General features: G+C 38.5%; 2 non-coding genes across 2 annotated transcripts; one reads left to right on the top strand and one right to left on the bottom strand.

The window, feature by feature from the left end:
• Nucleotides 1–1,838: 1,838 nt before the first annotated feature.
• On the bottom strand, nucleotides 1,839–1,972 carry LOC142454108 (small nucleolar RNA SNORA51). Its single transcript, XR_012785633.1, has one exon. It is a non-coding gene; the product is annotated as a small nucleolar RNA SNORA51 (small nucleolar RNA).
• Nucleotides 1,973–11,887: 9,915 nt separating this feature from the next.
• LOC142454129 (small nucleolar RNA SNORA49) lies at nucleotides 11,888–12,018 on the top strand. The gene has a single exon (XR_012785650.1). It is a non-coding gene; the product is annotated as a small nucleolar RNA SNORA49 (small nucleolar RNA).
• Nucleotides 12,019–12,348: the final 330 nt, after the last annotated feature.

The following is a 12,348-nucleotide window of genomic DNA, read 5'->3' as shown; positions in this document are numbered from 1 at the left end:
ATAGTTTATTATTATCCACACCGATGGCAGTGTTGACATAGTCAATAAAGTACAAGTAAACATTTTTCTGGTGTTTTCTGCTCTCAACCAAGATGCCTCTGACATCAGCAATGATAGCTCTTGTTCCAAACCTTTTCTGAATCCAACTCCCTGTTAATGTACTGCTACAAATATTGTTGGATGATATTCTGCAAAATTGTACTTGCATGGGATATCAATGATATTGTTTTATAATTTGAGCACTATTAAAATATTTTATTGGGGGCTCTTATAGCATTTCACACATCAATTTTATTAAGCATATTTCTATATATGTTGCCATCATAATTTCCAAAACATTTTCTTTGTGACCGTTTGATAGGAGTTTCTCGTTTTTTCTCCTCCCTTCTCTACCCTCCCGTTGAATCCTTGATCAATTATATATTGTTATTATTATTTCATATCTTACACTGTCTATTGTCTCCCTTCACCCACATTATAGTTATTCTTCCCCTTTGGGGGATGGGTTGGGAGGGGGCTATATATCCATCTTTGTGGTGGGTTCCCCCTTTCTTCCCCTTTCCCCTCCCTGACCATCACTACTCCCACTACTGTTCTGAAGGATTTATCTGTCCTGAATTCCATGTGTTGAGGCTCTTATCTGTACCAATGTGTGTTCTCCAGTTTAGCCAGCTTTTGAGGTAGAGCTAGATCATGGTAGTGGGGGGGAAGGAAGCATTCGAGAAGTAGAATAATGGTGTGTGTTTCGTCAGTGCTCTACTGCACCTTGATTGAACCATCCCTTCCTTAGAACCTTGCTGTGGGGGGATATCCAACTCCACACCAAATCCCCTTGTTTACATCAAGATAGTTGTTTGTTTTTGGATCCTTTGATACCTGATACTTGATCCTGTCGACACCTCATGATTACACGGGCTGGTATGCTTCTTTCATGTGGGTCTAATTTTTTGCTTCCCTGATGGATGGCTGCGTGTTTAATCTCAAGTCTTTAAGACCCCAGACACTATATCTTTGATAGCTGGGCACCATCCGCTCTCAAACCATATCTGCTTATGCACCCCTTTTGTCTTCAATGATCATGTTGGGAAGGTGAATAGCAGAGAGCCAGATTATTTGAACAAAGTGTTCTTGTGTTAAGGGAGGCCTTAAGTAGAGGTCCAAAGTCTGTCTGCTATCTTAGTACTTAACATATACATATATGTACATTGGTCTCTATCCCTTTCATTATATATTAGTATATTTACATATATACATGCCTATAGCTATAACTCTATAAATAGTTTTTACCTTCTATATCTTTCTTCTATTTCATTTTGCCTTCTTCTGAATGGGTGAAAATGCAAACTTCTGCTTGTCAGTTAATCAAATAGCTGTCTTCCAAATTTCTTGGCATAGATGAGTTCATACTTCCAGTGGTTCAGCAGCTCATTGAAACATTTCTATTGGAGTTCCTTCATGACCAAAAACTTTGTTTTTGGCTAAGGCTTTCAGTGCATCTTGAACTTCTTCCTTCAGCTCATTGGTTCTTACTCATGTAGTTCTTCCTGAAATGGCGAAATGTTGACTATTTTCTTCTTTTGTTGTGTAGTGACTCAGTGTATTATTTCCATATTAATTTGATTCATCCTGCATAATTCAATATTTTGTCCAAAAAATCTATCAACATTAAAAATCAAAGCTTAAATTTTTTTTCTGAGTTTTTCCCCTCTTGATTGTGCCATTTCTGGTAGAGTATATCATATGATATTCTGATTCAGAAGGGTCAATACCAGTCCATTTCATTTCACAATGACTAGGATTTGATCTTTATATCTCTCCTTTCATTTTTTTCCTTGGTGTCATGTTGCCCCATTCACAATACAAACCAGGCACAGACAGGGCTTGGGTTGAGGTGTATACAGGACACTTTCTTTGCCTCCTTTTTCTATAAAGTCAGTGCAAGAGCACAGCCTGTGGTAAGCACAAGGAGGCATCATTTCATTTTTTATGAATTTCCATTTTTTTTAGATTCATACTTTATACATTTAAAAATTTCATTATCGATGGGTATTTGTAGCTGATTCTCCTTACCCCGAGTTATGCCCATCAGTAAATGAAGAACCTGAAAGCTACATTCCCATAGTCTTTAACCACACTCAAGTCACCATTGTCAACTCCCCTCTGAGAGAGCAGTCCCTCCTCAGTCACTTTCCGAGTGTCCTCTGATCCAAGGAGCCCATCTTCTGGCCCCATGTCTGGCAGTGTTCTGTTTCCAGCCAGGCGACCTGCAGTATCAAACAATGTTTTCAAGCTACACAGAAAGTTTTCAGTGGCTATTTACTCCTAAGCGGAATGTAGATTCCTCTGTCGTTGTCTGTTCTTAGTCTGGAAGTTCTCTAACACCTGTTCATTAGAGGTCACTGGAAATATCAGCTGCATAACTTCTAGCAGAACAGCAACACCAAAGCCACCATAGTATGGCAAACTGATAGACATACCATCACCTACCATATTTCACAGGCACCAATTCTTCTTTAGTCTTTATTCAATGTCCAACTTTCACATGTATACAAGGCAGTTAAAAATACAGTGGTTCGGGTCAGGAACCCCTTAATCCTAAAAGCAACATCTGTGCTTTTTGACACTTTAAATAATCTTGTGCAGCAGATTTACTCAATGCAATATGTCCTCTGAGGTCTGGACTGTGCCTTCCATAGGCACCGACTGTGGATCCAAGTAAGATGCCATTCTTGACAACTTCAGATACTTCTCTATTTGTCATGAGGTTACCTCTTGGTACAGTTGTGAGCATTTGGGTTTTCTTTGCATTGATTTGTAGTCCATATTGACGGCTGGAATGTTGATCTCCATCAGCAACTGCTTCAAGTCCATCTCACTGTCATCGAACAAGGATGTGGCATGTGCGTATCACAGGTTAATGAGCCTTCCTCTGTTCCTGGGCATACCATATTCTTCTGCAAACAATGAAGCTTATTATATTATCTCCTCAGCATACAGATAGAATAAGTATGCTAAGAGGAGGCACCTTTGAAACTAGGTGTCGGCAATGTAACAGAACATCAGTCCCGATGAACATAGGTGTGTATATACCTGTTTGTGCCATGTTCTTTATTTTTGTAGGCCTTATACCAAGTAGCATAATTGTTGAGTTATATTGTAATACTATTCCTAATTGTTTGAGGAAGAGTCATATCACTTCCAGAGTGTTTTGACCTTCTGTTTTTGTAGTTGTTGTATTTTTTCCAATATTGTAGCAAATCTTGGTAAATACTTCTACTAATTCATTTTACCTTAGTTTTGGTGGTTAATATTTGGTATTGATGTGTATATACTTAATTGGATGTAAGAATAATAATATATTAAGTATTTCATTGTGTTTCATCATGTAATTCTCTAGACCTTTCTATCTCTGAGATCTAGCTTAGAGCTGACAAGGTTGCCCTTGTGGTTTTGTGACAGGTCACATTAATATGGGTATATTGTCCCAAGAAGACGTTGACTATATATACTGCTTTTCATATTTATTATTATGTTTGTTATTTTAGTATTTCTGTTATGCTTCCATCTTCCTGTAAGTAAACCTCTAAGATTTTAAAGAGTTACTTCTTGCTCTAATTTTATCTCACTTTGTGTTTATCCAGGATTATGGTTCAACTAAAATATTAGGCCACCATTTACTCATATGACTAAAAATACCATGTTTACTCTATTTCCCCCACTTAGACCCTTTCAGTTAATGATGCATAACCCAAACGTGGGGTTGCACACTTTACTATTATTAAGCACAATCAGGTACATTTTTATGTATTAGGCCCTTGCATGTTCTATCTACAGTATTGTGGCATTAAGAATGCAATTTTGAAAACAATCACTATATTTTTGTTTTCTTTTGCATCCCATTGTCATATGACAACTCTATTGTTCTCTCCTGATTTAACTTTGGTGGAATTAAATGTCAGCAGAAAAATATTTTGTTGGTTCTTATTTCCCAAAATACATATTGAGTTGGTCTTCAGCAAACTACACTATAAGATTGTTTCCGACCATCCATAAAACAAATGATTTTCAAGACTTCTATAAGATAAAGTAAAAAGTAATACCTCTTTTTTGTATTTTTCCCAGCATCAGAGGATATTTTCCTCCATAAGCAAGAGTCATATTCTATATCTACAATATGGTAAAAATCCCCTGAAGTCATTTATGGATTTAATTTCTTGCACATTATTACTAGTGTATCTCAAAAAGTGTACCCGTGTTGAGCTTTGATTAGCAAAAAAAAGGGTGCAGAAAAAAACTCAGTAACACTATAAGTGCTCATGTAGAATGCACAGTTTAATCTCATATAGAATTATTTTGGCTATAGCCCCACCACTTGACATAAATAGTCAACAACCAAATCAAAGTCACTATTTTCATTAAAGAACAAGTACAACTTGAGTACCTTTACGGAACAGGAATTGATTTTTCACACTTTGACAGTTGAAAGTCCAAATCAAGGTCTCATTCTTGAGTTTTGCGTGTGAGAGCCTCTGTGATAGCTTCTAATGGCGGGTGGTAGTCTGGCATTCTTTTGTTTACATATATGACTTCATGGGGAATTTTCCTTAATTTGTGTGCCTCGTGTATGTTTTCCATTTTATAAGACAGACTTTTCTTTTGGTATTCTTTAAGATAGCCCAAGAAAACTACTATTTCAAAAGAAGTTCACATTCACACAGTTATCCGGTCTATTCTGATTGACAGCAACCCTGGAGGACAGAGTAGAACTTTCCTGATCGCATTGTAGGAATGGTAAGGTCAATGGTTCAAACCCACTGTTAGCAGCCAAATGCCTAACCTCGCAGTGCCAGCAGAGATTTCTGAGTGAGGCGAATGAGTCAGCCTGCTCTCCTAGAGATTAAAGTCTGGGATACCAAGGAGTTCTATTGTGTTTTATAAGTTTGCTGAGTTGGAATCTGTCCTATAGCAGTTGATTATGTTTTCTAAGGCTTTCCATCTGTACCAAAGCAGACAGCCACTTCTTTCTTTCATGAGAGGCTTGTGGGATTGTGCCACTGACCTTTCCATTGGCAGTCTTTGTTTTAAGCACTCCGCCACCAAGGTTCCTCTAATTGGCACCAGAGTTAGGATAGAAACATACAATTCAATCTATAGCACATACCAAAATATAAAACAAAGTTTTATATGAATAGTCTAAAAAAAACCCAAACAAACACACAATTACATAATCCTTTTACTTTTAAGTATATATAAACAAGAAGCCCTGTACTTTCTGAAGCCAGTTTATGGCAGAAATCAGAAAAGGAAAACAAACAACCAAAATATTTTCCATAAAATGAATGATAGCAAGTGGTAAAATGGGTTCTGTCAAAGAGGGAAAACGTGTGAGCCCCAGAAAAAACAAGCTTGTCCATTTGAGTTCAGCTCTTAGAGTTTTCCTTCTGCCTGACATTTGCATGTGTACATAGCTCTACATATATTTGACAGTTAACATAGCTGGAGGTGATTTTGGTTGCTGTGGTGAAGTGAAGTTTCTAAATTGGCTCTTCTACCCATTTCTCTGAAACACCCACCAAAGGAGTGGGCAAGACTATAGAAATAGTGCATGTGTTACTCCAGTAGAGAGGGTTAGTTGGTTTTTGTTATCACCCCTGTCTATAATGACATACTCAAAGCAGCAGCACAGAGAGAATGCCCAGATCCATCTGCCCATTCCAGAGCTTTGTGGTGGGGCTGGGCCAGAGGCCCCAAGACTGTGGAAGTGAAGCAATACGGCAGAGCAAGAGAAACAGTGCCCGACCATGGAACTGTGGGACAGAGCAACCGGCGAGCGTCCTGGTCCCTCCGAGAGGCAGAGATCATGGGGCAGATGGCGGGAAGTGCTGGGGACAAGATAGAGACTTGGTTCATAGAGTCTCTTGCTTCATCTTTACTTCTTTCCCCTCCCGATCTGGGTAACCATCAGTCTTTTTCCTTTGTTATGAAAAACTTGGTCTTGACTATTTATAACAGTAGTGTCATAGATGATTTGTTCTTTTGTGCTTGACCCATCATAATGTCCTCCAATTCCATTCATGCCATGAGTTTCTTGTTTCATTATTAATTTCTAGCCATGCATAGTACTCCATCGTGTATATGTACTAAGTGTTCTTTATGCATTCTTCTATTGATGGACATTTAAGTTGTTTCCATCTGGCTATGGTAAACATTGCTGTGATGAACATAGGTGGGCATATGCCTATTTTCAGTATGGCTCTTAATTTTCTAGAGTATATCCAGCAAAGACATTGCTGGGTCCTATGAAATTTCTATTCCCAGTTTTTTTAGTTAGTGCCATATCACAATACCCTGTTGTTGCACATTGTTACAGCCCCATCAGCAGTGCATGAGGCTTCCAATCTCTGCAGTCACTCTAGCATTTTCTGTTTTGTGTTGCTTTTACCTGTGCTGCCAGTGCTGGTGGAAGGTTGATTTGATTTGTATCACTCAGGGCCTAGTGAGCTTGAGCGTTTCTTCACATGCTTGGTGATCATCCGGATGTCTTCTACGGTTAACTGTTTCTGTCCTTTGCCCACTTTTAAACATGATTATGTCTCTATTTCTTGTCAAGGTGTTGCAGTTTTCAATAGATTTTAGAGATATTTCCCTTGTCAGATGTGTCATTGCCAAAATATTTCCCAGTAGGTGGTTTCTTTTCTTTTCCTACTGTTGTGATGCAGACTCTTGATGCACATAGGGTCTTATTTTCAGTAGACCACCTTCATCTATTTTGCCTTCTGCCGTGTGTGTTTAGTTTCTACAATGCCCTGTATTAGGGTCATTATGCTTGACCCCTTTCCTCATTGATGATCTTTAATAACTCTAGGATTTACATTTAAGTACTTAATCCATTTTTATTTTCTTTTTGTATATGGTGTGAGGTATGTTTCATTCTTTTGTAAATGGATATTCAATTTTGTCACCATAATTTGTTGAGGACATTCTCTCTTCCTCATTTAATGTTTTTCAGCCCTTTGACAAAAATCATTATCTGTGGGTTGATGATTGATTTCTGGGTTTTCCCTCCTGTTCCATTGTACAAGTACCAGACTATTATGGTTGTGTAATAGATTTTTAAGTCATGAACCTCCTGTTTAGTTCTCCTTCTTGTTAAAAAACAACAGAAACATGATGATATTCTGGGTCTCTTTCCTCTCCATATAAAGTTGATAATTTGCTTTTCCATTTCTCTAAAGAATGAAGTTATGATGTGGATCAGAATTGCATTTTATTTGGAAGCATTCTATTTAGATTGATTTGGGAAGTATCAACATTTTCACAGTACTAACCTTCCCATCCATGAGCTTGGGTATCATCCCAAGAGGAGGGATTTTGTGAATGTAACCTTCAAGGATACCCCATTATGTACGTGACTACGTACATTAGACCACATTATTGGCTTCCACTGCCAGCCCACTGAGAATCATGGCTCAACAAAGTCGACACAGAATTTATGTCAACTAACAAATCAAGGATGGTTAACAAAAAATGAAATCAAACAACAACAAAAGAATATTTTAATGGAATCATAAAATACACTTTAACAATATGTCGACCTGAGACTAGCAGACTGGCTTAGAAAACACAACCCATCAATCTGCCATCAATCTGCTGCCTACAGTAGACACAACTCAAGGCTCCAGACAAAAATAGGCTAAGAATCAAAGGCTAGGGAAAGTCATACCAAGCAAACAGCAATACAAAAAAAACCAGGGGTTGCAATCCTGATCTCAGATAAAATAGACCTCAAAGTGCAAATCATAAAAAGGGATAAGGAGGGACACTATAAAATGCCCAAGGGAATGGTAGACAAAGAACCACTAAGCATTGTAAATGTATATTCCCTGAATGAGAGACCTGCTGAATATGTCAACCAAACACTCCCAAAGATTATAAAGAAATCACAGCCTCAACAATTATAGTGGGTGATTTCAACACACCACTCTCTGAGAAAGATAGATCACAGGGAAAGAAACTCAACAAGGAGGATAGAGATCTAAACACCACAATTAGACAATTTGAACTGATAGATATTTACAGAGCTTTTCATCCAAATACAAAAATTAATTCACAGTCTTGTCAAGTCCACATGGCATATATCTGAAGACAGATCACATACTGGGGCATAAGAGAATCTACATAAATTTAAGCACATTGAAATCACATAGACCTCTCTCTATGAACACTGTGCCATAAGGCTGGAAATCAACAAAAAGAAGACAAAGAAAACAAGAACAAACAATTGGAGTTTGAATAACTCTTTACTTCAAAAGGAGTGCATACTGGTTCAGATCAGAGATGAAATTAGGAAATTTCTAGAAGCCAACGGGAATGAGCACACGACATACCAGAACTTATGGGACGCAGCAAAGGCAGTCACCTGAGAAAGGAAGAGAGACTCATGATAGTTATGCTAGCACAAAATTTACAACAACTAGAACAGAGTCAGCAGGACAAACCTACTAATAGCAAAAGAAAAGAAATTATAAAAGTCAGGGCTGAGATTCAGGGGATAGAAAATAAGAAAACTATGGAAAAAATTAATACTGCTGAAAGTTGGTTCTTTGAAAGGATAAACATAAGCAATAGACCACTGGCAAACCTAGCCAAAGAAAGGAGGGAGCAAATTTCAATAGCAAGAATAAGGGATGAAAGAGGGGGCATTTACAACAGACCCTAATGAAATCAAAAGGATAGCTACGCAGTACTACGAAGGATTGTACTCCAATGAATTCAACAATTTGGAAGACATGAAAAATTCTTAGAAAAACAATCCCTCCTTAGATTATCCTCGGTGAACGTCAAGAATCTCAACAGACCCATAGCAATAGTAGAAATAGAAAAGGTTATCAAGGGATTACCAGCAAAAAAATACCCTGGGCCAGATAGCTTCACTGGCAAATTCTACCAAGCATTTAGGGAAGAACTAACATCAATCCTACACAAAATCTTCCAGAACATAGAAAAAGAGGGAAAACGCCAGAACTCCTTCTATGAAGCTAGTATAGCTCTGATACCAAAACCGGGTAAGGATCCCACAAGAATTGAGAACTACAGACCAATATCCGTAATGAACATCGATGCAAAAATCCTTAACAAAATACTAACCAATAGAATACAAAAGTATATAAAACAAATAATTCACCATGACCAAGTGGGATTCATATCAGGGATGCAGGGATGGTTCAACATACCAAAGATCGTTAGTATTATTCGTCACATTGACATGAAAAAGTATAAGAACCACATGATAATATCGATAGATGCAGAAAAAGCATTCAACAACGTCCAACACCAATTTTTGTTTAAGACACTTGAGAAGATAGGAATGAAAGGAAAGTTCCTCAAGACAATACAAACTACATATGAAAAACCAACAGTCAATGTGGTAGTCAATGGAGAAAAGACTAACATAATCCCACTGAAAAAAGGGACCAGACAAGGATGCCCCTTGTCTGCACTCTTATTTAATATAATGCTGGAGGTTTTAGCTAACAGCATAAGGCAAAGAAAAAACATCAAAGGTATTCGCCTGGGGAAGGAAGAGGTGAAACAGCAAGGGAATGGAGCAGCAAGGTCCCCAGAGAAAGCTGAAGGTGAGCTTTGGGGCCAGGGCATGGCGCCCCAATAGACTGGACTGGAAATCACTCCTAAAAGCTAACAAATGATCCTTAAACTAACTACAAGCTTTTTTTTCTTGTGTTTGTTCTTTGTCAGTGGTCTGTTGTTGTTGTTGTATATTGTTGCTTGGTTTTGCTCTGTCTTGTTTTTGTGCATGTTATTATCTCCACAGGTCTGTCTAAATAAGATAGGCTAGAAGAACAATCTGGAGGAGAAAACAATGGGACCGACAGTTCCAGGGGAACATGTTCTAGGGGGAGGTTGGGAAAAGGAAGTGGTGTTAACAAACCCAGGGACAAGGGAACAAGCGATCCAAATTGGTGGTAAGGTGCGTGTGGGGGGCCTGGTAGGGCATGATCAAGGGTAATGTAACCAAGAGGAATTGCTGAAACCCAGTTGGGGACTAAGCATGATAGTGGGACAGGAGGAAATTCAAGGGAAATAGAGGAAAGAGCTGGGAGGCAAAAGACATTTATAGAGGTCTGTATAAAGACATGTACATATGCAAATATATTTATATATGAGGATGGGGAAATACATCTATGATCCTATCTTTATAAGTTTAGTATTAAGGTAGCAGAAGGACATTGGGCCTCTACTCAAGTACTCCCTCAATGCAAGAATACTTTCTTCTATTAAATTTGCATTCTATGATGCTCACCTCCCCAATACAACCACTGAAGACAAAGTGGGTGAATAAGCAAATATGGTGAAGAAAGCTGATGGTGCCGGTTATCAAAAGATCTAGCGTCTGGGGTCTTAAAATGTTGAGGGTAAACAAACGGCCATCTAGCTCAAAAGCAACAAAGCTCACATGGAAGAAGCCCACCAGCCTGTCTGTTAATGAGGTGCTGAAGGGATCAGTTAAAAGGCATCAAAGAATATAAAAATCACATCATTGGGTGCACACCTTCATTATATGATCGCTGAGGACAAACGAGTGCATAAGCAAATGTGGTGAAGAAAGCTGATGGTGCCCGGCTATCAAAAAATATAGCGTCTGGGGTCCTAAAGGCTTGAAGGTAAACAGGTGACCATCTAGCTCAGAAGCAACAAAGCCCACGTGGAAGAAGCACACCAGCCTGTGCTTTTATGAGGTGCCAAAGGGATCAGGTATAAGGCATCATCAGAACAAAAAAAATCTTACCATAGTGAATGAGGGGGGAAGTGCAGAGTGGAGATCCAAAGCCCATTTGTCGGCCACTGGAGATCCCCTTGCAGAGGGGTTTAGGGGATGAGATGAGCCAGTCAAAGTGTGATGTAGCAATGATGAAAAATACACCTTTCCTCTAGTTCCTAAATGCTCTCTCCCCTCCCCCCAACTATCATGATCAGAATTCTACCTTTCAAGTCTGGCTAGACCAGAGGATATACACTTGTACAGATAGGAACTGGAAACACAGGGAATCCAGGGTGCATGATACTTTCAGGGTCAGTGGTGTAAGTGGCGAGACTGGGAGAGTGGGTTATAAAGGGGGAACCGATTACAAGGATCTACATGTGACCTCCTCCCTGGTGGATGGATAACAGAAAAGTGGGTGAAAGGAGACGTCAGACAGGGAAAGTTATGACAAAATAATAATTAATAATTTATCAAGGGTTCATGAGGGAGGGGGAAGCGGGCAGGGAAGAGAAAAATAAGAAGCCAATGCCAGGGGTTTAAGTGGAGAGCAAATGCTTTGAAAATGATGAGGGCAATGAATGTACAGATGTGCTTTACACAATTGATGTACATATGAGCCCTAATAAAATGATTTAACAAAACAAAAAACAATATACCAGCATAATTTTAAGAACTTTGTCAATATGCTAAGCTTATCAGAGTATAAAAACAGGAAAAAAGTCAACTAACGAAGCTAAGTATATGGCAGACAGATAAAGAAAGGCTGCTTGATTCAACAGGCATCTTGTGAGCTAATTTTGTTATTGTTTGATTTAGAGGAATCTGGGGAGCTTCAAGAGTTCCCTCTGTTTTTATTGCTCAATTTGTTACTATCTTACTATTCTAAAAGATGGAAGGGTGATTCTCTGCCTGCAGCTGATATGTAACTTTTAGGAAGCACTCAGTGTGCAAATCTTAGGTCTCGGACTAATTTTCATTCTCACCTCACTTACCATCTTTTTTGCTCCAATATTTTTCCTGTGTCTCTGCTGAGTCTGACTGTTAATCTTTATGTGTGCTCACTTGAATTATTTTAATGATTTATATTAAAATTATGAAATTATTCTTCCTCAGCCTTACTCCAGGCCTTCTCGCTGTGGAGGGCCCGGGCACTGCCTGAGGATAGATAAGAAAGTGCGTGTCCCTCCCCAGGAAGAACCCGCTTTCTTCTGGGGCCTACACATGGAGCTAACAGTGAAAAAAAAAGAAATTATTTTTAAATACTTATTTTTTAAATATAAGTTTTAAGCAGAATTAATTAACACTTTGTCAAAACAAATCACCATTCATATTTCTAGGCATCTTACTTTGTCAGGCTGCAGGTTTACAAAAAGCCATGTCGATTACATAAACTAAATAAATAAACTATAAATTTGTCCCATGCCTATATATCCTTGGTTAACTAAACCTTGTACAGATCAGAAGTCATCACTTGTTATTAATGAGGAGGGAGCTCACCACATGCAATGAAATCTACTACAGTATGTAGGAGAGGGCTCAAACAATCAAATAGGAAAATGGCATTT

This window comes from Tenrec ecaudatus, chromosome 7 (genome assembly GCF_050624435.1).
Source record: "Tenrec ecaudatus isolate mTenEca1 chromosome 7, mTenEca1.hap1, whole genome shotgun sequence".
Classification (NCBI taxonomy): Eukaryota; Metazoa; Chordata; class Mammalia; order Afrosoricida; family Tenrecidae; genus Tenrec; species Tenrec ecaudatus.
Note: the sequence above shows the minus strand (reverse complement) of the source record. Positions and strands in the feature narration are given on the sequence as shown.